The sequence below is a fragment of the Pterocles gutturalis genome, unplaced genomic scaffold (assembly GCF_000699245.1).
Source record: "Pterocles gutturalis isolate BGI_N339 unplaced genomic scaffold, ASM69924v1 scaffold24809, whole genome shotgun sequence".
NCBI lineage: Eukaryota > Metazoa > Chordata > Aves > Pterocliformes > Pteroclidae > Pterocles > Pterocles gutturalis.
Window position 1 is genome coordinate 37,441 of NW_010133896.1, and position 308 is coordinate 37,748.

Genomic DNA, 308 nt, shown 5'->3' on the forward strand with positions numbered 1-308 from the left:
AAGCAGGAACCGGGAGGGCTTGTGTAGGGCTGTGCTCCGGGCCCTGCGCAAGGAAAGGGATTAGGGTTTGCTTTGCTGAGAGAGCAACTGGAATTTGCTTCAAATTAATGTTTTAAGGGAAGTGAAAAAAAAAAAAAGGGGGGGGAAGAGGAAGCTGGTTTTCCCTCCCCAGCCATCCCAAGTCTGGTGTTGTCATCCCTGATGGAGGTGTGTGACAGCCAGGCTGTGCCCCCGGGCTGCCCGGCCCCGGGATGTGTGCACAGCCCCATGGCTCCCTGCTGCTGGGTGCCCTCTGTGGGGCTCAGCTG